The 24031-nt window shown below is 38.3% G+C and overlaps 1 protein-coding gene across 1 annotated transcript in view; it reads right to left on the bottom strand.

The window, feature by feature from the left end:
* The window catches only part of Maob (monoamine oxidase B), a 106205-nt gene that overhangs the window by 71673 nt on the left and 10501 nt on the right, over positions 1–24031 (bottom strand). The window lies entirely within an intron of this gene.

The following is a 24031-nucleotide window of genomic DNA, read 5'->3' as shown; positions in this document are numbered from 1 at the left end:
GAGGGAGGAAGGGAGAGGAGGGAGGGAGGAAGGGAGAGAAGGGAAGGGAGGAAGGAAGGAAGGAAGGAAGGAAGGAAGGAAGGAAAGAAGGAAGGGAGGAAGAGAGGGAGAGAGGAAGGAAGGAAAGAAAGGGAAGGGGCATCAGAATCATATCAAACATGCTTCAGGGATCAGTACAAGTTCCTCACAATAGCATCCAGTGGGAAAAGTTCTCATTGGCTCACACATGGACTGCTGGGCCACTTAACTGACAGCTAGATGGGGTTTCTCAGGAGAAGCCCAGAGTCCAATGAAAAGAAATTTCCAGAAAGTGAACAAAAGGGATTTCATTTTTGGTAAATGCTTCAAGTTCTAAAAACAATTTTAGTCACTACATCAAAATGTCTGCCTTGACAACTAAATTACATTCTCATGGTAATTCCAGGGGAGAGAGCCTTCTGGGCATATATGAAGACCTAGGATTTACTTTTAAGATTGGACATTTGGAAGCTGACAAACAAGTTCAAAACCAAGGACATCAAAATTGGCTCCTTATGTTGGGCACTGGTAGCTTACATTTATACCTCTTAGCTACTCAGGAGGCTTAGATCCAGAAGATTGAGTTTTGAACCCAGCAGGCAAGAAACTCCATGACAAGCTCCAAAATAATCAGTAAAAAGTGGAGAGGTGCGGCTCAAGTGATAGAGCCTCAAGCCGGATAAGCAAGCCAAGAGAGTTCAAGGCCCTGAGTTCAAGCTGTTAGGAAATACAGCTTCCATGATGTCTTTCTGAAGTAAAAAGATATATGTATATGCTCCTATAAAAATAGCTAACATTCCTATCTCCCTTATTACCATTTGGCTACATAAATTTAGGCTGAAGCCTACAGCTCAGAGATAGAGCTCTTACCTAGTATGTGTATGCCCTAAGATCCTTCCCCAGTACAGCAAATAACACTGTGATCCCTCACTTATCGCAGGAATTATGATACAGAGCTCCATCCTCGAAGTAGTCGCGATAAACAGTGGTCCCTTGCTATATCAAGGTTACTTTATGGTTGCTTCACAGATTTTCACCTATGGTGGGGTCTCTGGAACGTAACTGCCATGATAGGTGAGGGATCCCTATTTACCTGTTTGGTTTTTTTTTAAAGAACAAGAAAACAAAAGAAAAGGAAAATAAAAACCCGTGATACAGTGGAGCCACAAAAAAGTGAACCATGATCTAGCTAGGGATGACTGTTAAAAAAATATGATAGCATACTCATTCAGTGAACTCTTTCATTGAGACAGGTATGATTGATACTCTCAATGGATGGCTGTTGAAACTAAAGGCTAACTAAATATCCAAGGTCACATACTGAGGAGGTGGCAAAACCAGCTCCAACCTAGCTTTTGTGTTTACAACATGACACTTGACCCTTTCTTGGAGCCATCCTTGACACGGATTGCCTCTCCCAATGCTTGCTACAGAGAGAAATTACATTTCCAAGGATATTTTCTCTTTATTGGTGATAGGAAAGGACACTTAAATCTTGTGAATTGATAAGAATCTGTAGAACATAAAATATGAGCCAAGCCTTCAGTCACCATCTGGTGGTGATCTGCAGAGAAGAAATCCATTTTTCAGAGACGCAGATTTGACATTTCATTATTTGAATGAATGCATCTGCTCATCCCTGTCACCAGGGAGCAGGGCCAAAGTTTCCAGTTGGTGGCCAAAGTAATGATCCCAAAGGCAAGAATTGCACACAAGATCCCACACAAGAATTGCACAGTCCAGACTTCAGAATACAAGGCATGGATTTTTAAGCCTCTGTTTCCTAATTAGGTCCTCATAATGGTGGGGGTAGGGGAGACTTTTCTGTTTAAATGCAGGATTGCAGACAATTCAATGACATTTTTTTTATCTAACATCAGTTCAACAAATGAAATAACATGCAGCCATGGTAACAGCTGTTATCAGTAAGTTTAGATAAACCCCAGGAGCAGGGTGAGGTTTAAACAAAAGGATACAGAAGGAAACCAACCATCATTCATTGACACTAGTATATTAGATTCTACAAAAGCTGCTGTCCGTTAGTGAATGCAGTTACCCATTAGTATCTGATGGGAAAGCTAAATAGTTATTAAAACAAACCAGGTGCTTATCAAACCATGGAAGAGAGTTCTCTCTGCTGTGTACCTTAAAACATTATAAACAGAAAATTGCAAAAAAAAAGTCTTTAAATGGGGGAGACACTAGAGTATCTTGTTGAAAATTCCTTGCAATTTATCTCACTAGTATTCTCTTGGGGAAGGAGGGGGTAATAAAATGCTTGTTGAGCATCAGTGAACAAAACTTGATTTGAAAAAATAATATCAGTGGCTTAGGAGATTCACTCCCTTTTTGGAAGAAGAAAGTTAGGTTATCTAAGAAATTGGAGTGTGGTCAGGAGGTGATTAAGATAGCCAGGAAGCTGGCTATCAAGGAAATCTCTCAGGGATGGGGATCAAGGATTTAACTGTTCAAAGAATAAGCAAACTAGCTGGGTGCTGGTGGCTCATGCCTGTAATCCTAGCTACTCAGGAGGCTGATATGTGAATCATGGTTTGAAGACAGCCTGGGTAGGGAAGCCTGTGACACTCTTATGTCTCATTAACCATCTAAATACTAGAAGTAAAGCTATGGCTCAAAGTGGTAGAGCTTTAGCCTTGAGTAAAACAGCTCAGGGATAGTGCCCAGGCTCTGAGTTCAAGCCCCATGACCAACAAAATAAAACAAACAAACAAACAAACAGAATAAGCAAACAACTCTCCAGAGCCTCATAGCTTACAGAAGGGACATTGTTGAAGAGTGTCTTTCTATGTTGGTTATTTCGGGTTTTTTTTTTTTAACACATTTGCCATAGAAACAAAAGAGTGAAAGATGATGATACAGTCTCTGAGAAGACTGGGAATTTTCAAGTACAGAAAATACTACTGTAAAAAAATAATCCATAAAGTAGCACAAACATTTGTCCTAAAAATACAAGGCAAAGTAATTGGCATATTTAAATATGCAGTAGTTCTCAAGAATAATACAATAGCAGTTTTAAATGGAAATATTCATGATAACTACAACCTCCACCACAAAAGCATTGGGTCTGTGTGAATTTTTTTACATACAAACTTGCTTGATCATCACCACAAGATGGAAGATGGAAAAAAATCTATATTTTTATCCCCATGTATAAAAAAGAAGAAAAGGCACTTTAAAGACAGCCAGGGACATGATATGCATTGAAAAAATAGTAAAGTGACAGAGGCAGCAATTAACTAAAAACCTGAGCTTTGGTTGCCACCTTTGGACCATAAAGAAACTAAAGATACAATAACTCTATACATGGATCCTTGCAAAATGTTTTAAAATCGTCTGCTATGTATCTAATTATAGGTACTTTAAATATCAGGGTTTTTTCTTAAATAGATATTTGATTTCCACAAACAATTTAAGAGCAAACAATAGTCACTGTATTTCTCAAAAGCTAATGAAACTTAGACTGAAGCCAGTGCTTCAGGCCTAAAATCCCAGCTACTCAAGAAGCTGAGATCTGGGAATTTCTCTTCAAAGCTACCTTGGCAGGAAAGTCCGTGAGACTCATCTCCAATTAAACACTAAAACGCCAGAATTAGAGCTGTGGCTCAAGTGGTATAGTGTCAGCCTTAAGCAAAGAAGCTAAAGGATAGCACCCAGGTCCTGAGTTCAAGCCACAGAACCTCAGTTAAATCTTTAGTACTGGTATAAAATGCTAATGAAACTTAAATTTAATTTCTAAAACCAATTAATATTTCACAAACAAATAGTTATCTGGAATTTTCAAAAGCAGTCACTACCTGTCCCTGACAGGCCCTTGGATAAAAGATTATAGCACAAAACACACAAAAGTAGTAAACTAATAACTCATGCCATTAAATTATGCAAATATCAGGAGGTGAAGGGAGGAAGATCATGAGTTTCAGGCCAGCCAGGACAACAATAATGAGGCCTTATTTCAAAAGACAAAAACAAGCAGCAAAATATTCCACCTCTCTTCCTGAGTAGTTTATTTGGAAAAAGTTTCATTGAAGTGATAATTATATAAATTAGGACTAAATCTCCAAATTATTTTAAAGACCTTGAAATCAATGGCATTATTAGCATTTTCTGCTTCGACATATGAAACCATCAGAGTTAGACACTATAGGAGAATTGAAACCACACAGTAGTTAGAGAGGAGGGGACTTGATTAGGACATAAGGATTTTTTCTCACTTTAAAGTTAAAAATGGATTGGGGGACTCACTATAACCAAAATTGACAATGAAATAATTCACAGTACCTCAAAGCACCACCAATCATGTAACCCTGGTGAAAGACACATAAACTTTCCCTCAGAACCAACAAAAAAACTTAGAACATACAAATAGCCCTCATCACCTTGGTTGCTTCTGACAAAGCATTGATTTGATGGAGAAATTCTAACAGCCAAGTGACCTTCTGATCAAAGAACTGGAATTCTTTGATGTTTCCAAGCAGAGTGGTTTTTTTTTTAGTTATTTAACACAAATACACCCCCAAAAGGGTCTCGAGTTAGAAGAAAAACATCCTCAACTGGAAATTACATTCATGAAAGAAAATTGGTATTTGTAGGTAAAATCCAGATGTTACTTGTAGAACTTCTCAGCACAGAAATAGAAAAATCCCTGAGCAGGTTAAACCACATTTGAAACAGCTAACACTTGGGGCACTGACTGTGTGCCAGATTCTCTTCTGTTTTATATATCAGAACTTGTTTATTCTCCTACCATCTGTATGGTATGAGAAGATACATAAATCACAGCACAGAAAGGACAAATAATATGTCCAAAGTTACATAGCTAGGCAGGAGCAGTATTAAAATCCAGGTAATCTGACATCAGATAAACAGCACACTATCACTGTAAAATTAACAATTTCACTGGTTAACTTTGAAACGCTGTGTGTGTGTGTGTGTGTGTATGTGTGTGTGTGTGTGTGTGTGTGTGTGTGTGTGTGTGTGTGTGTGTGTGTGTGTGTGTGTCTGTAATCCCAGGTCCCCAGGTACTTACTTGGGAAGTGGAGATAGGAAGATCATGATCTGAAACTGGCCGGGGCGGGGGGGGGGGATGTGTGAAATCTTGAGAAATAAACTAAAGCTAAAAGGGCTGAGGATCATGGCTCAAGTAGTAGAAGTAAGACTTCGAGTTCAAAGAAATTCCTGTACAAGAATATAAAGGAATAAAAAGCGAAACGCTGGAAATCATTTTAATACCATGCACGATCCAAGTATCAGACCCTCTACTAGCATATTCATGCCTTTATATGAATTACCAAAAAAAACCACATGTTTACTGTCAGGCAAATATTTAAAAGGTTTGGTTGTCAGGGTGTTGCTGGATTGCAATCCTCACTCACTGCATTCTCTGGGTGTCCTTACAGCTCAGAAACTTATTTCCTAAATGATAAGAATATAAATATCTCTTCTTCCTCTTCTCTGTGCTAGGACACAGTGACACTTAAATCATTTTTGAATACCCCTCAACAAAGATGACACTGTTTTCAGTGAACAAATAAATGACGACAGTAGTACCTATGTAAGCATAAGTAGTTCTGATAGAGGATAGTAATAAAAATCTTTAGACGTACTGAAACTGATTTCTTCTAGTCACATTGGGTATGGTAATAGATACCCTTTGCCTTTAGAAAGGGAAGAAGGAAGATAGCCACCCCATAATAATAACTACCTGACATTTCTACAACAGTGCACTGCTTGTAACACCCCCATACATTCATGAGGCAGCCATCATTATTACCATTTTATATATTTGGAAATGGTGGCTCACAAATTCAAGGTTGTCTTCTGAGTTACAAAGCTAATAGTGTTCTGAAACCTGGCTGTGTTTCTGTTTCCTAAGTGTTTTTCATTAGCCACATTGCCTCCTGTAACATATAAAGGTTTAGGCTGTTACACATAAATTCTCGAAGTAGACAGGATTTTAATTAAAATCAGAATTTTTTTTTCATTAACTTTCGTGGAAGGAATATCTTGATAAAAAGTCACCTAGAGCTTTCTAATGTCCAAAGCTCTGGGATGCTATCATCAGGGATGTGAATACCTTTGGTCCAATCAGCATTCTCCACTATTCATTAAGAGGATCTTTCAGTGCACACCTATGAACCTAGCACTCAGGAGGCAGAGGAAAGAGAATCTTGAGTTCGAGGCAAACCTGGGCTATATCTCAAAATCCTAGAGAAGAGGGATAAGTCTTGGCCAAATAGTTCCTCCTCCTTAAGTTCACGTCAGTGATTCCTTGGGAACATGTCTATCACAATTTGGAAGGAAAACTGAAACACAACACAGACCACACATATTGATGTTAAGAAGCAAATCCAGACTTCTATTATTCATAGTGTGTCCCCCCAAAATGAAAAAAAAACTCCAAGCTTTCTTGAGGGCACGATAACCTTTGCTCTGTTTCCTCTGAGACAATCAAAATATAGAACACAAAAAGAAATGGCAATAGCTTGTAAAATAAAGGAGACCTTTACTGAAGCCTCAGGCCATAGGGGTGATTTATGCTCTTGAAGAGGAAAAAAACAACTATCAAGCCTCCATATGTTGCCATGGAAACCTATCTTCAGATGCAGCCACTAAGAGATACTAGAATGAGATTGCCTTCTGAGGCCTTTCAGAATGTCTAAAACCATAAAAATTGTTTCTTCATCACACTTTAAATGCAAATGATCGCATTTTTCTAAAATGTCAGCAATCATAATGATTCTTGCTTCATATACAAGCATTTTTCTTTTGCTTTTTGTTGTTTGAAAGAAGTTGAATATATTTTTTATGTATCGGAACTGTGGCAGACAAAATTTGTTTTTAGTTTATAGCAACATAGTCTCTGAGGAATAAAGAACAGAAACAAAGAAATTATAGCTTTGTCTTTCTCAAGCATAAGAACTACACAATTCATCTTTAATACTGCTCTATAACTTCTAATTTCTCTGTCCCAAATTCTCTTGGCAATTAGATGAAATATGTGTGAATAAACATACTTTGGTTTAAGAAAACTGGATTTTTCATTCTTGGGCATATTCCTGAAGGATTTTAAGTCATCATATAATAGATATACTGCATGCCCATGTTTATGGCAACACTATTCACAATAGCCAAGCTATGGAACTGGCTTAGGTACCCATCAATCAATGAATTGATAAAGAAAATGTGGTGTATGTGTTTATACATATGTATATACATGCATACACACAATGGAATTTTATTCACCCAAAAAGTACAAAATTAGATCATTTATAGGGAAATGGATGAGACTGCCAGTCTGCAATTAAATTAAATGAGACCAGATGATCATTATATAGATGATGTATCTTCCCAAATGTATCCATGCTGTAAAATTAGAAATTTGAGTGATGTCAATATTGTGAATAAAATGGATGTGATTTTGGTGCTTGTTCAGGACAAGAAAATATAAATTAAAACAAAGCTTGAGATAGATGTATGCTAAAGATAATTAGGGGCAAACTGGTGTGATGGTTATGAGTTACTGTGAAAGGCATCCAAAACAACACGGTAGAGATGAAGAAAGAAATGGATAACGGAGATAGGGGTGAACAGATGGAGACAACAAAAATGTAGTAAAAAGCAATAGTTGATAGGTATATGTCTGCTGCACAGAGATTTGAAATTTTTCCTAATAAAGAAATTCTAGCAGGTGCCAGTGGCTTATACCTGTAATCCTAGCTACTCACTAGGCTGAGATCTAAGGATTATATTTGGAAGCCAGCCTCAAGTCTTTGAGAATCATCTCCATTTAACCACCGAAGAGCTAGAAGTGAAGTTATGGTTCAAGTGGTACAGTGCTAGCCTTGGGTAAAAAAGCTCAGGAACAGACCCTCAGGTCAAGCTCCATGACAGGCACCAAAAAACCCACAAAAATCCTGAGGGGAAAAATCAAATCAATTTCTATTCAACTGGCCTCATCAGAGACTTAAATTAACATATTGCAGAACTCCATCAGGAGATACAATATATACTATGTGCCTAATTTCATAGCCTTTATGCCTTATTGGTGTGAAGAGGATAGATTTTTTCTTTTTTAATTTTATATTAATATATTCTTTATTGTAAAGATACTGTACAGAGGGGTTATAGTTACTTGAGTAAAGTGATGAGTACATTTCCTATCGAGCATTGTTACCTCTCCTTTGTTTTCCTCCTATCATCCCTTTCCTCCCTAGATCCTCCCTCCCCACCTCTACCCCCAAAGTTGTAAAGTTCGTTTTCAACATAGTGTCTTGTACATCTCATTGCTACAATGGCTCAACCTGTATTCTTATTTCAGCATTGGATTATTCTTAATGGAAGAAATTTCTTCTGACATATTTTGGAGGATATACCTAAATACGTAACCCAATTTGGTCTAAAATTGGTGGTTTCCTCTCAAAACCAAACCCTCTTCCTATGGTAGAGAACTTTCTTCTATATGCTTGTATGAGGCCCTACGTTCCATCCTTACAACCAGAAAAAATATCCTCTTCCTTTCTTCCCAATAATTCAAATATTATTCATACCACCATTGTTCTTAGACTGTGTGTTGTCAAGGAGTTGATATCTAAATCATAACTTGCCTTCTAGACAAGAACAAAGATTTACAGAAGAGATACCACAAGGGCAGGGAAGAGGGTATAAAATCAATAGCAGAACATATGTGGTGATGCTCTCCTAATATTACATTATCTAGAGCCATTTGTGCCATCTCTTTCAGAGAGTGAGATCAGGTCGTACAGCAGCTCTCTAATTTTATAGTCTTCCTTAAAGATGCTTGTGATTCTGCAAACTGTTAGTAATCCACAAAAGGGTAACTGTATAGCTGTGAGATACTTCATCCTCAGATCATCATCAAGGAAATGATTGAATCATCATACAATTAACTTAGGTTCATCACGAGGGTGTCACAACTGTACCAGGCTATCATCAGTGGTACTGCATCTTGTTTTATTCCTGTTTCCTTTATTATTCTCAGACTATGGCCTTTATTTTGCACACCTGTGTTCTTGTCGTTTTTCTGAGTTGATTTCAAAGACACACACACACACACACACGAAAGAAATGGAAATCTCCTGCCCTCAAGATTTTAAAGAAATGCCCCCCCAAGGAGTTCCCCATCTCTGGTTGGTATCAGATTGTCTAGCTTAAGCTCTTGGCACATAGCCCCTAACCTGATCCTCATGTAAATATTCTCCACTTCCCCCAAAGAATTGAAAGGTGGTAGTTGAGACATTTATTCATCTGCCTTCTTTCGGCTTACTTGTACATTCAATAAAGGCTGCTTTCTTTCTTCCTGACACTTGTGTCTTGGGCATTGGATTTCTGTGCATGCAGTACCTGAGTTCCATAATACAATGACAAAATTGTCTAACAATACACATTTTATAACACATTCCTATCATTAAGAAACAGATGTCAGTCCTTGGAAGGGGAGTGAATATAGCCAAGTTGTAGAAAAGTGCCAAATGATGCAATGAGGAGGAAAACTCAATGGCCTACAAAGAAAGGAACCAGAAGGCATCCTCTACCTAGGACTACCAAGGCAAAGGCAGAATAAATTGAGAAGACCTGAGATCAATGCCTGGAACCTGGAGGAAGGGAAAACGTGCTCTCATATCTGAGGAGCTGAAAATTAACTGAGAAACAACCAGATAAGTAAACTTAAAAAGTACAGTGTTGAGTATTGAATTGTGTCATCTCCCAAATTCTTATGCTGAAGTCCCAATCCCCAGGACCTCCAAAATTTCACCTTATTTTTTACAAAGATTATAATGTTAAAATAAGATCATTAGGATAGACCCTGAGCCAATCTGACTGATATCCTTATAAAAAGGAGAAATTTGAAAAAAAAAACATTTGTGTCCTTATCTTGGGATTCATTTCACCTAACATCAACTTATCTGACCTTTTCTGCTTGTCTCAGACATATACTAGTTATTGCAAATAAGGGAAACCATGGGACCTATGTTTCTTTGGGCCCGACTTACTTCACTGAATATAATTTTTTCCAAGTCTTTCCATTTCCTAACAAATGGGGCAATGTCATTCTTTCTGATGGAGGCATAGAATTCCATTGTGTATATATACCACATTTTCTTGATCCATTCATCTACTGAGGGGCATCTGGGTTGGTTCCATATCTTAGCTATGGTAAATAATGCTGCAATAAACACAGTTGTGCTGGTAGCTTTAGTGTGGTCTTGTTTGTGATCATTTGGGTAAATGCCCAAAAGTGGGATTGTTTCTAACATATTTATAAGATTATTTCTTTGTTACTTTGTATGTCCCTCCCCCACAGTATAACACCTGCTTTCATTGTATTTGATGTTGGTATAATTTGTGGAGGGGAAGGGAAAAAACAAATCATTTAAATAGGGATACAGGTGGACCCATTGCAACAATGAGATGTACAAGTTGTTATGTCAAAAAACGAACCTTACAACTTTGGCCAGGGAGGTGGGGGGTGGGAGATGGGAAGGGATGGAAAGGGGTAACAAAAGAGGAGGCAACAATGTTTGATAAGAAACGTACCCATTACCTTGCCCATGTAATTATAACCCCTCTGTATGGTATTTTCACAATAAAAAAGGAGAAATTTGAGTCAGATGCAGTGGCTCATGCCTGGAATCCTAGATACTTGGGAAGCTGAGATGGGGAGGATCTCGGTTCCAGGCTAGCTCAGGCAAGACTCCATCTCAACAGAAAAGGCTGGGCATTGTGGTGCATACCTCTTGTCCCAGGTATGGCAGAAAGCATAAGTAGGAGGATCACAGTCCAGACTGGTCCACGCAAAATGAAAGACCCTATCTCAAAAAAGTAACTATATCAAAAGGAATGGAGATATAGGTTAATCAGTAGAGCAGCTGCCTGAGTTCAAACCCTAGTATTGTAGAAAGGAAAGGAAAGAAGGAAAGAAATGTTTGGACAAAGAAACATGCACATAAGGATCACACTTGAAGATGAAATCAGACATTGAATCAATAGCACTGCAAACCAAGGAATGACAAAGATTTCCAACAAAATACCAGAAGTTACGCATGCATGCAATCACACACTAAGTCTGTGACCAAAAGCTAGTGTTTTAAAAATGCAGCTCTTGCATCATGCTTCTAATCACTTTCACTTTATTTTTACTTATTTGTTCCATTTCACTTAGGTATTGTGTTCTTTTAAAATAGAACACAGTGTTTATCGGGCCTACTCTACCACCAGCATCCAACTATCAACACCACTGATTAGAGAATCCTTTAGTCCATCAATATTACTATTACCTGGATTGAGTCCAGGACCTTGGCATGATATACAAGTGCTCTGCCACTTGAGCCATGCCCATATTTTACCCATTCTGAGACCATCTCCACATAAAATCAAAACTCAGGTAAGGTTATTGCCCAAAAGCAAATTCATAAGTACTGCAGTATGTCTCAGCCTGGCCCCTGCCTTTCTAAGAAAGTCTCTTGCCTATCTGTAAAGAATTTTTCTTCCATTTCTAGTTTCTCTGTAAGCCTTCTCTCACTTCCTAAGTGAAAGGCCCTGGAGGTTGCATTGCCTGGGCTTGTCCCAGAGTCATAGATATTGATGTTTGGGGCAAGATCTTTCCTTTGTATTTCATTCCAAGTCAGGATTTGAGATCTCCCAAGCCCTGTGGAGCTGAGTAGAGGAGGGCAGAATGTGAAACAGGGGAGAGTTCAATGAAAGCTACAAACACAGGCATTATGGCTACAGAATGTGTACCCTGAAAAAAAAAGATAAAATGTTGAGACACTAGAGAGCCAGTCCCAGCTTGTGAGAAACTTGACCCTTGGGCCACTGGTTTAGAATTTTTTCATGCTTCCATCTGGGCTTTGTCTCATTTATTGGAGATATGGCCTCAGTACAAAATGCCATTTCCCTGGGCCTTCACTGATTCCAATCAGCTTCCTGCTCCCAAGCAGTGTGAAAAATTTCTAGTTGTGAGGATATTTACAATGGAAGGATCATGGACTCTCATGAAACCAGGGAATAGTTAAATCCTACCCATCATCTTAAGGTTTTTTTCCTAGCTTATTCATTAGAATCAATTGTCTCCTTAGATTTTTCTGGAGTCTAATGTCTTGGTCTTCCTGGTTTCTTGTCCAATTTTACCCACGATGTATGACAGGCACCCTTGCAAGATTCCTCTAGCCTCTTCTACTACCTAGTCTCTACTTACTAATAGTGTAAGACCTCCCCAATGGCTCCCTCCTTTTGCATTATTTAGTGTTTTCAAGGTTCTGCTTTGTTGAGAGTTCATCGAAATCTACTTCATCCCTAGAAGTGCTCAAGTGTCAACTCAGCTAGACAGCTTAGCTTAATAGGCTTCCAGGTGGTATCAGGACCCCAATTAGGGGTTTTCATACAAGTGAATTATTTACCCCTTATTGATTCACACACAAAAGGAAGAAAAAGGCCACAAGAGCCAGGACAAGAGAAGCTAAGGCAGAGTTTGCAATGTGAACCCACAAGAATCTTTTTGGGGAGCTCCACAATTTAAAACATTTCCCTCAAATTATTTTTGGAAAGTGGTTCTTCCTGTTATTTCATACCAACAGATTAGAGATAGGTTGAAAGCTTTCCATATCTGGCCAACACCCAGCTGGTGGTTTGATAAAAGACTTAACAGAAAGCCAAAACAAGCTAACAACGTTTGTGAAGACTGGCTGTAAATAGAACTCAGATGAAATTACTTAGACTTTTATGAGGTTTGATCCTTCTTAGAGAAAAGTATACTTTGAAAAAAAGAATAATTCTAGAACACAGTGAGAGGTCCTGGATTCATTCTGTCAGTCAGTATCAGAGAAGAAACTGGCCCACAAAATTTAACACTGCTACAAAGATTTAGAAAGAAAAACAAGACCTGGGCACTGGTGGCTCACACAAGTAATCCTTGTTACTCAGGAGACTGAAATCTGAGGATCGCAGTTCAAAGCCAGCCTGGGCAGGAAAGTCAATGAGACACTTATCTCCAATTAACCACCAGAAAATGGGAAGTGACACTGTGTCTCAAGTGGTAGAACGCTTGCCTTGAGCTGAAGAGCTGAGGGACAGCACCTGAACCCAGAGTTCAAGCCCCATGGCTGACCAAAATAGAAAGATAGAAAATAGAGAGGGGGGGAGGGAGGGAGGCAGGAAGGAAGGAAGGAAGGAAGGAAGGAAAAAATTATAGCTACTTTGAAAAATTATTGTGTATGGGCTGAGCTCCTCTTTTCCCATTCACTTTAGGGTACATGCTTAGTGACCCCTCCCCCCAGTTAAAAACCATTTTAGAAAGGCTGTGAAGGTGACTCAGTGGTGGAGGGCTTGTCTTGCATGCATGAGGCCCTGGGTTCGATTACTCAGTACAACATAAGCAGAAAAAAGCCAGAAGTGGCGCTGTGGCTCAAGTGGTAGAGGCTAGCCTTGAGCTGAAGAGCTGAGGAACAGCACCCAAGCCCAGAGTTCAGGCCCCATTACCGACAAAAAAATAGTGTAGGTACTTTTATTCAAGCTAAATAGATGTATTGCTAAGTGGTGAGCACTAATCCTTGTCAAATCAATTATTTAAATTGTTTGTGTTGAATTGAATTTGTATTACTGCTAAAAAGAAATCTTACCATGTTTATCTGGAAAAATTAGATATCTCATTAGGGTGTGGTGGTGTATGCCCATAATCCCAGGACTAGGAAGGCTGAGACAGAAAATCACAAGTTCAAGACTGACCTAGGCTACTAAATGAGTTCAAATTCAGCCTAGGGTACAAAGTGAGACCTTCTCTCAAAAGATGAAATAAAACAAAACAAAATGAAAAATGAAAAAGCCAAATTTAACAACTATCAAGTTGTTAATTGACTAGCTGATCAAAGGTCATTAAGTTTCAAGTGTGGACCTGAAGAAGGAGAATGTTTTGCCTACCACATCCAATAGTTGTAAAAAGGATAGATAGATAGATGGACAGATAGATACATACATGATAGATAGATAGAAAGATAATAGATAGATAGATAGATAGATAGATAGATAGATAGATAGATAGATAGATAGATATCAGCAATGCCTAGGCACTGTCCCTTACTTTTTTCTCTCATGGCTCCAACTCCACCAGTTGAGCCTCAGCTCCACTTATGGAATTTTTCCGGTTAGCTAGAGATAAGGGTCTCATGTATTTTCCTGTCTTGGCTGGCTTTAAACCATGATCCTCATATCTCAGCCTCTTAAATAGCTAAGATTATAGGTGTGAGCCATCAGTACCCAGCTTTTAAGTGTGTGTGTGTATGTGTGTGTGTGTGTGTGTGTGTGCTGGTCCTGGGGCTTTAACTCAGGGCCTGAGCATGTCCCTGAGCTTTTTGTTCAAGGCTAGTGCTCTACTACTTGAGCTATAACTTCACCTACAGCGTTTTGCTGGTTAATTGGAGATGTGAGTCTCATAGACTTCCCTACCTGGGCTGGCTTTGAACTGTGATCATCAGATGTCAGCTTAAATATGTTTTGATATTAGGTTCTGGCTAAAATACCATGTATGTGTATAAACATGTATATGTAGTGCATGCATAAGTCCTTTAAGCAAATTATCTGTACCCCCAAGTACATAGTCACAAGCAGTCATGTCAGTCAGCCACCTCTCATGGGACAGGCCAATTCCTTCTTTCAGAGCAGAGGAAACGACAAATTTCTCTTAGACAAAGGAGGAAGAAAATCATGTGGTTATGTTGTTTCTTCTGTGCTTCTTTAGTCCTTTGGACTTATATTTGACAGCATGAGTCCTTATTTCTGGAGCTCCTTTACCCTGTGCTGGATCTTTGTGGAGTCTTCATGTGTCTTACCATGTCTACGTATGGCCTGCATTCTCCAAACTCTTTCCCCTCTATCTCTAAAACCAACAAATATTTAATTTGCACATTTGTTGGCTTGAATGAAAATATATAGAGATCTAGAAGTCATTTGATAAAGGTGAGGCTTGTTATAATTTTGCTTTCTTTCTGCAGTGTTAGGATGGAACCCAGGGTCTTGTGCATGTTAGGCAAGTGTTCTACCACTGAGTCATGTCCCCAGTTCTAAAGGTGAGTCTTGAAAACACTCCAGTTCCCCTGGAGTGTTGTAAAAGTAGTAAAATTACAACAAAAAACTACATGGATTAATACCACAATGCAGTAAATGTACTCAAATATGTCTACTTATTGGATTATGCACTAGAGCATTTTAATTGCAGTATCAGGAATCATAACCCTGTGTCTGTGGCCATGCACCTGGGTGTGAAATTTGAACATGGCCACAGCTGAGAGGCTCACAGAATGGTTTCTATTCATATTCTAGAAGGCTAAAGGGCTTTCAGGCAGGAAAGCAGCTTGACAGCCTGGGTAAAATGTGTTTAATAATAGTTGTCTTTCAGTTAAAAATATCAACATAAATAAATGCTGGTTCATTCAAAATGAAGAACAGATTCTACTATGTATTCCAACTGGAAGACAAGAGTAAATTAAAATCACCCTTCCAGAAGATGTAATTATTTATAGACGCAAAAAATGCTTGACTTTGCTAATAATTAAAAATGAGAAAGTAGTCAAATTCACCTCTTCATGATATTAAATGTTCCCAACAATAACAAAGAAAGAAACAAAGCTAGCTAGAGAAGTAAAAGTAATTCAGTGCACTCTGTCACAAACTTTCAGCTCTTCATACTTTTAAATCATAAATTTGTTATTTTATGATGCAATATTAAGGAAATAATACCAAAATAAAATATAATTATTCCTATCTTTAGTCAAATGTCATTTATCAAAATCACCACCTAATATATAATGTTCTATAGTCTGGCACTAGTTAAGTAAGCTGTGATGTGTTTTACTTTTAAATTATGTTCATAAATAATGTAATAATATAGAAAATGCTTATGCTGTACAAAATTGTGTCTATAATAAGACTATACTTAGAGCCAAGCCAAAAAATGTATGAAAAAAGACTAAAAGCAAATATAACCAAATGTTAAACTAGCAGGCTTTGAATAGCAGAAGTTTTAAATTAACTTATAAAAATTTCCAGGATTCTCCATCTAAATGATCAACTTTTCTTTATACATTTATATGTTTTAGACACCTAAAATTAAGCAACTAGAGTCTCATAATTGCAGAACTTCTCTATAAATCATAGTCTTATTTATCTTCCTTTGTATTGCTGTGAATCCTTATTGTTTCAGAAAAATGGATGTAAATAGATCAATAGAAATGCTTTCCCAAAGGTCAACCACATATGTAATTAAATAAAAACATCCATCCATCTGCCTGTTAGTTTATGAAATTGACTTCAATTACATCCTAATGATCAGAGTGGAGAAGAGGAGACACATTATTTTTTCAAGGCATAGGAGCTGTTTCCCATAATTGGTTTTTCTTTAACACCACCAATGGGTCTTTATTAGATTATACTGTAAACTTTGAAATTTAATTATGTTGTTTATATTGTGCTTTCTAAACTGATGAATGTAATGTAATTATTGTTCACCAATTAAGGGAATGAACTTGATATCATCATCACTAACTGTAGGCTCAGGGCATAACATAAAGGCTCCGACATTCACCTAAGAACTGTTACTAAGGAAAATACTTATTATATGATAAATATAAAATCTAAAAAAAAAATAACAGGAGCCAGTGGCTCGTGTCTGAAATCCTAGCTACTCAAGAGGCTGAGATCTGAGGATTGCAGGAAAGTCTGTGAGACTCTTATCTACAATTAACCAACAAGAAGCCGGAAATGGAACTATGGTTCAAATGGTAGAGCACAAAACTCAGGGACAGTGTCCAGGCCCTGAGTTCAAGCCCTAGTACTGACACCAAAAAAAATTTATGTAAACATACACATTATATAAATATACAGGTGCACAAGCAAGTATTTTCTTCACTCAGATTTTCACAGGAATGTTGTGCTATTTTGTTTATTTTGTAAGCATAAATTATATACATATTACAGGTATTATCTATAATATACATAAAATGTCACTTAGCATATAGCTATTATTTAAAAGTATCCATTTAAAATTGGTCTCCTGAGTGTCTTTTTGTGTGTGTCAGTTGTAGGGCTTGGATTCAGGGCGCTGTCCCTGAGCTCTTTTGCTCAAGGCTAACACTCTACCACTTTTAGCCACAGCTCCACTTCAGTTTTTTGGTGGTTACTTCGAGATAGTCTATGGACTTCTCTGCTGGGGCTGGCTTTGAGCCACAATCCTCAGATCTCAGCCTCCTGAGAAGCTACAGGATGACAGGCATGAACCGCCAGTGCCCTGCTCTGTCAGTTTTGAATAGAAAACTTCAGTATGTCTGCATTTCTGTGTGGTTGATATTTCATTTTGAAAGCTTATCTTATTTCACACTCTTTCCCAGGAATGTCAATGGTCAGGGCATGACTCAACAAATAACTCTGACAGGCAATAGATGAGTAAACAGCACTTGGATAAATGGGTTTATCCCTGCCAAGACAGGGCTTATTTGGACTTTGGGCTTAATTCCACAGAGGAGTTTTGGGTTTGATTATTAGGCCAACACTCGAGATGGCTCAGTCAGCTCTTAAAAGATGGGAGTGGTGGGGCTAGGCATGGATCATGGTTCCATATCTCTACTTAGCCTTTGAAAGCCTAATTAAGGTCATAACGGGGTCAGCCACAGGTTAATATATTGCCTGAAGAAACTAAGTTGGTTACAGTTTTCCCCAATGAATCTTTTCCAGCCTGAATAGAAAACCCAGGAAGCCACATACCCTTATCCTTTTTCTAGAAAGCAACTCAGAAAAAAAAGACTTTGTAGGTGTATTGGCATTCTGAGATTTCTAGTAAATCATTGCAGTCATCTTTTGAATTCTTAAAAGTATACTAATTCCAGCACTCAGGAAGCCACAGCAGGAGGATTATGAGTTGAAGCCAGCCTGGGCTTATACCACATGACTGTCTCAAAAACAAAAAACAAACAAACAAAAACAAGAACAAGTCAGGTAATCCTAGCTACTTAGGAGGCTGAGATCTGAGGATCATGGTTCAAAGCCACTCCGAAAATCCATGAGACTTTTATATTCAATTAACCCCCAGAAAACTAGAAATGATGCTGTGTCTCAAAGTTGTGGAGTGCTAGCCTTGAGCAGAAAAACTCAGGGACAAAACCCAGGCCCAGAATTCAAGCCCCACAACCGAAGAAAGCAAATAAACTAAGAATAAATTCTTAAATATAGAGTTACCATGTGACCCAGCAATTCCTCTTCCATGTATGCATCCAAGAGAAATGCAAACATATACACATAAAAATGTTCATGGCAGCAGTATTTATAATGCCCCCAAGTGAATTTATCTTAAAATTTTACCCAAACAATGAAATAATGTTTGGCTTTAAAGAGGAATAAAATACTGGTACATGCTACAATATAGATGAACCTTGCATATATATGTGAAATGTCCAGCCCAGGCAATGCTATAGGGATAGAATGATTGCTAAACAGTGTAGGGGTTTCTTTTCAGGGTACAAAAATGTTTAAAAAGTTAATTTGAGGGCTGGGAAGGTGGCTCAGTGGTAGAGCACTTGCCTTGCATGCATGAGGCCCTGGGTTCTATTCCTCGGCACCACATAAGCAAAAAGAAAAAAGCCAGAAGTGGCGCTGTGGCTCAAGTGGTAGAGCGCTAGCCTTGAGCTGAAAAGCTGAGGGACAGCGCCCAGGCCCAGAGTTCAGGCCCCACAACCTGACCCAAAAAGAAAAAAGTTAATTTGAGCTGCGTACCAGTAACTCACACCTGTAATCCTAGCTACTCAGGAGGCTGAGTCAGGATCGAGGTTCAAAGCCAGCTCAGACAGGAAAGTTCAAGAGTCACAGCTTTACTAAACTACAAAAAAAGAAGTGGAGCTGTGGCTCATGTGGTAGAATGCCTTAAGCAGGCCCCAATTTCAAGCCCCAGGACCAGCACCAAAATAAACTCAAAAGTTAATTTGGACCAGTATCAAACAGTCTTATGATTATTGGAAGCAAATTAATTGGACATCTTAAATGAGTGATTTGCATAGTATGTGACATTTTGATAAAGCTATTATTAAAAATTATTCAACCAAACCAGATGCCCCTCAGTAGATGAATGGATCAACAAAATGTGGTGTATATTTACACAATGGAATTCTATGCCTCCATCAGAAAGAATGACACCACCCCATTTGTTAGGAAGTGGAAAGACTTGGAAAAAATTATATTAAGTGAAGTAAGCCAGACCCAACGAAACATGGTTTCCCTTGTTTGCAATAACTAGTATATATCTAGGACAAGCAGAAAAGGTCAAAAGCTATGTACATATGACCAGATAAGATGATGTTAAGTGAAGTGAACCCCAAGATAGGAACACAAGAGGTTTTATCTTTCTTGCTGTTGTTTTTATGTACTTATAATATCTATATGATTGTTTTGTTTCTTTTTTATGTTCTTCCCCCATGGTATAACCCCAGTTTTCACTGTATTTGATTCTTGTGCCCTGCATCTTGTATATACATTTTTTTCTAATTTGGGGAGGGGAAGGGAAATCACAAAATGCTGAAATAAGGATGCAGGTTGTTCCACTGTAGCAATGAGATGTACAAGATACTAGGTTGAAAATAAAGTTTACAACTTTGGGGGTGGGAGGGGAGGGAAGAGTCAGGGAGGTGGGGAGGAAAGGGATGGTAGGGGAAAAACAGGAGGGGTTAACAATGCTGGATAGGAAATGTATTCATTACCTTAATCATGTAACTATATATTTAATTGAAAATAAATAAAAATTATTCAATAAAGCTATTATTCAAAATTCTGAAAAAATGACATTTTGGAAGTCAGTAAGATTGTAATTGTTACCATTACTTCTTCAAGTCATTTGAAATTATTTTTTGCTTTGTTTTGGAGTTTTGGTTTTTGTGGTTTTGCTTTGTTTTAGGCTCTGTTTTTTGAGACAGTGTCTTACTCTGTAGCCCAGATTGGTCTCAAATTCATAATTCTTCTGTCTTTGCCTCTCAAATGTTGGGATTACAGGCATGTGCTGCCATGCCATGTTAATGAAAGATGTTGTAGCATGTGTGTTGACGATGTTTTACAGGCAATCATTGCTTCCTGGAACCTTTGTGACTCTCTGGGTCATTGAATACATTCACTTCTTTGCTTGCCCTCCTTCCTCCTCCTCTCTCCTACAGATATAGGCTGCACCCACCTCCTAAATGACATGCACTCAAATCCTTGTCTCAGGATCTGCTTCTAGAAGAGCCCAACCCAAGGTACATGTTCTTTTTTCTTCTTCTCAAACAGTATTCATATCCCACTCTATTAGAAAGACCTGAAATAATACTTGTTCAAGTCACTGAAAAAGATAAAAAGCATTTCAGTAGTTTCTTTAGTCAACACAAAAAGACAGATTCAGAATTAGATTTTGTGTATTTATGTTGACAAAGAATACAGTTTCCCCAAATCACTGAAGAACTGTGTTGTATCTTTCAAAAGACTACAGACTAGGCTGTATGGGAAATATTGAAGACTTTTGGAGCCAGGATTGTTGGAGCCACTGTCTGTCCATAGGGGCTCACACCAGAAGAATCTGAGTCCTCAGTCCTAACAGAACAGAAGAAGTAGCTCTCATTGTAATCCATGCAATGGGCAAATGCAACATGGCTTGAAATATGGCCAAACTGCTTCAGGGGAGAAGAAGAGGGATTGAGGCTGGCAGATTACCACATGGAATGCAACAGAATCAGCCAAATGTTAGTGAGCAGGGAACTCAGTGTTTTCTTTGTTTTAGTTTGAATGAAGGTCCTACGCAGAGGGACAGAAAACTGTTGCATGTTATAAAAGTCCTGCTAATATTTTTCATCTGAAAGAGTAGTTTTAATTAATTAATTTATTTATTTATTTATTGTTGGTAGTGGGGCTTGAACTCAAGGCCTGGGCGCTGTCTCTGAACTCTTTTTGCTCAAGGCTAGTGAGCCACAGTGTCATTTTCTGTTTTATGGTGATCACTTAGAGATAAAAGTCTCATAGACTTTCCTGCCCAGGCTAGTTTTGAACTGCCATTCTCAGATCTCAGCCTCCCATGAGTAGTTAGGATTTTAGGCATTAGCCACCAGCACCCAGCTAATTTCTAATCAATTTTATTTGTTTGTTTGTTTGTTTATTGCCAGTCCTGGGGCTTGAACTCAGGGCCTGGGCACTGTCCCTGAGCTTCTTTTGTTCAAGGATAACACTCTACCACTTGAGCCACAATGCCACTTCTGGCCTTTTCTGTTTATGTGTTACTGAGGAATCGAACCCAGGGCTTCTTTCATGGTAGACAAGCACTCTACCACTCAGCCTCATTCCAAGCCATAAGCAATTAAAAATAATAATTATTATTTTTACCTATCAACACTTTTCAAAGAAATTTGTGTTAAGGAAGGAAGTCAGAGTGAAAATATAGCTGTTCGGTGAAATATATCTTTAAAAGAACGCAGTAGGAGAGGGGAGAATATTCTCATTTTTATCATCTTCCTAAGTTTTCTTTTTTTCTTTTTTTTACTGTGAAAATACTGTGCAGAGGGGGTTACAATTACATGGGCAAGATAATGAGTACATTTCTTATCAAGCATTGTAGCCTCCTCCTTTGTTTCCCCTTCCCATCCCTTCCCATCCTCCCCCCCCCGCCCCCCTACCCAATCCTCCTCCCCCCCTCTAAGTTTTCTTTTCACAAACTAAAATACATAAATAAAACTAGCACAAGTACAAGTGATTTTTTTTCTTCCACACACAAATGCCTGTCTTACCTTCCTTCATCTCACCCCCCTTTGTACCAGTTCTCAACAATATCTGCTGGAAACCCAAGATTGTAGACTGGCAGACTTATTTATCTACTGAAACATTCCTTCATACTTGGACAGTTTCTATGAGTCAGAGAGTAAGGAGAAAGGAGAGAAAAGCAGAACATAAGCAGAGTATCTTGGATGTTTTTGCCTTTTATCAACTAGAACCATGTGATTTCTTTTCCCAAGCTGACTGCTCCTGGGCAAGGCTATATTTCTGATAGCACGAAAGGTATGTGTGAGAGTCACCTTACCCCTCCTCAGGCCGGAAATACCATATCACCCATAAGTAAAGGATAGAGCACTTGGTTCCTTTTCTGACTTTGTCGAAGAGACTGTGAAAAGGACCTTTGAACATGAACCAGTGATAAATGATGTATGTATATGTCTGTATGCCTACACGTGTGCACGTGTACTCAAAAAGACTAAATAGGAACTGTTTTCTGATTGCTCATTCCTGGCACTTAGCATGTAGAAGACATTCAGCTCACATTTTCTAAATGGAAGACTAGCGACATATAGACAAATAGAAATGGTGTGCTACCACCCAAGATTCAGGTTGGAAATAAATATAAGAGGCTGAAATAGTGTGCCTTTTCTTTTTCTATTTGGGAGCAGAATCCTCAAAGTGCTAGACAGAGTTATACTAATAGTCTAGCGACATAAGATTTTGCATAGGGTGGATAAGATCTCTCTCTCCCCCCTTCTCTCTTTCTCTCTCTCCTCTCTTTCTTTCTCCTTTCCTCTCTTTCTCTCCCCCCTCTCTTTCTCTCCTGCCTTTCTCAATCTAGAAGGGAGGCCTGTCAGTCATCTCTAAATGGAGATTATTGTCTCCTCTACCCAACTGTAAAACCATTAGCTGGTTTAATCTTTTAAATATACATTTTTTTGGCTTTTAAATCATTTGGTAAGTCACAGAAGACAACATCACAGGACCTGCTAATTCGAATAGGACAATAAATTGTTTCTCTTTGGCTCTAAATAATAGTCTATACCTTTCCTATATTTTTCTAATTATCTTCAAGAAAATAAGCTGCTAGGAAATCTATCTTTATCTCCCAGGTAGTTCACATTGCTGGATCCTTAACACATTACTTTAGGTCCCCTCCCCATCTTACTTTCCACCTGTGGTGCAAGTGACCAACTGAGGGGTTATCCTCCCTAGTGACTGTGTGCTGGTTTTAACAAGTATCATTATATAGAATCTTCCAGCTGAAAGTATATGATTTCTGCCTTTCTCAATCTAGAAGGGAGGCCTGTCAGTCATCTCTAAATGGAGATTATTGTCTCCTCTACCCAACTGTAAAACCATTAGCTGATTTAATCTTTTAAATGTACATTTTTTCTGGCTTTTAAATCATTTGGTAAGTCACAGAAGACAACATCACAGGACCTGCTAATTCAAAATGCTAGAGGTGATGGCTGAGGGAAGGGAATAGCTCAGTGATAGAGCAATGCTTAGCCTAGTAAGGCACTGGGTTTCATTCCTAGTATAGAAAGAGAGAGAGAGAGAAAGAAAAGCAGAAAGAATGGAAGGAAGGAAGAGTGGAAGGAAAGAGGGAAGGTAGAAAAAGAAAGAGGGAAAGAAAAGAAAGAAAAAAGAGAGCCATCTACTTCATGACCCATTTAAGTACAATAGGTAAAAGAGCAAAATGGAAATTTCATCCACTATGTATCTTACAGCATAGATTTACCTTGCAATCACTCAATTATATATATATATATATATATATATAGTTTTGTTTTTGAGACAAGTCTCACTGTATAGCTGGCCTCAAACTCTAGATCCTCCTGCCTTAGCCTCCCAAGTGCTGGGGTTTCAGGCCTACACCATCAGAATTGTCATTTTAGAGTTATATATGAAGGAATAATATTTGAAAGGGTTGGTACTTTCATCAATATATCCCACTGTCTAAATATTCCCTCAGGGTATCTAAAACCCTTGAAGGAAAGCTGCCATCTTCTCTCTTTCTCTTTTTTCTAATATATATATTTTTTATTGTAAAGATACCATACAGAGGGGTTACAGTTACATGAGCAAGGTAATGAGTACATTTCTTATCAAGCATTGTTACACCTTCCTTTGTTTTTCCCCTACCATCCCTTCCCTCCTCACCTTCCCAACTCTTCCCTTTCTCTTTCTCTTTCTCTTTTCCTTCTTCTCT

The sequence above is a fragment of the Dipodomys ordii genome, unplaced genomic scaffold (assembly GCF_000151885.1).
Source record: "Dipodomys ordii isolate 6190 unplaced genomic scaffold, Dord_2.0 Scaffold134, whole genome shotgun sequence".
NCBI lineage: Eukaryota > Metazoa > Chordata > Mammalia > Rodentia > Heteromyidae > Dipodomys > Dipodomys ordii.
Note: the sequence above shows the minus strand (reverse complement) of the source record. Positions and strands in the feature narration are given on the sequence as shown.